The following is a 217-nucleotide window of genomic DNA, read 5'->3' as shown; positions in this document are numbered from 1 at the left end:
TACGGAAGTTTTGAAGATAATTGGAAGATCGGGAAAAATGGAATGTCTCCATTTTTATGCTATGATGGCTTAATTGCAGAAGAGTAAAAGCGTAAACCGACCTTGGAGCTAGTATATAAGGAGTCCTAGGCGAGGAGCATGGCAGAAGACTTTTCAGAGAAAACTTAGCACTTAGAGCAATTTAGGCAATTTTCCGTTTTTGTTATTCGAGCTGCGA

This window comes from Brassica oleracea, chromosome C4 (assembly GCF_000695525.1).
Source record: "Brassica oleracea var. oleracea cultivar TO1000 chromosome C4, BOL, whole genome shotgun sequence".
Lineage (NCBI taxonomy): Eukaryota > Viridiplantae > Streptophyta > Magnoliopsida > Brassicales > Brassicaceae > Brassica > Brassica oleracea.
The sequence above is the reverse complement of the archived record's forward strand: the minus strand, read 5'-3'. Positions refer to the sequence as shown.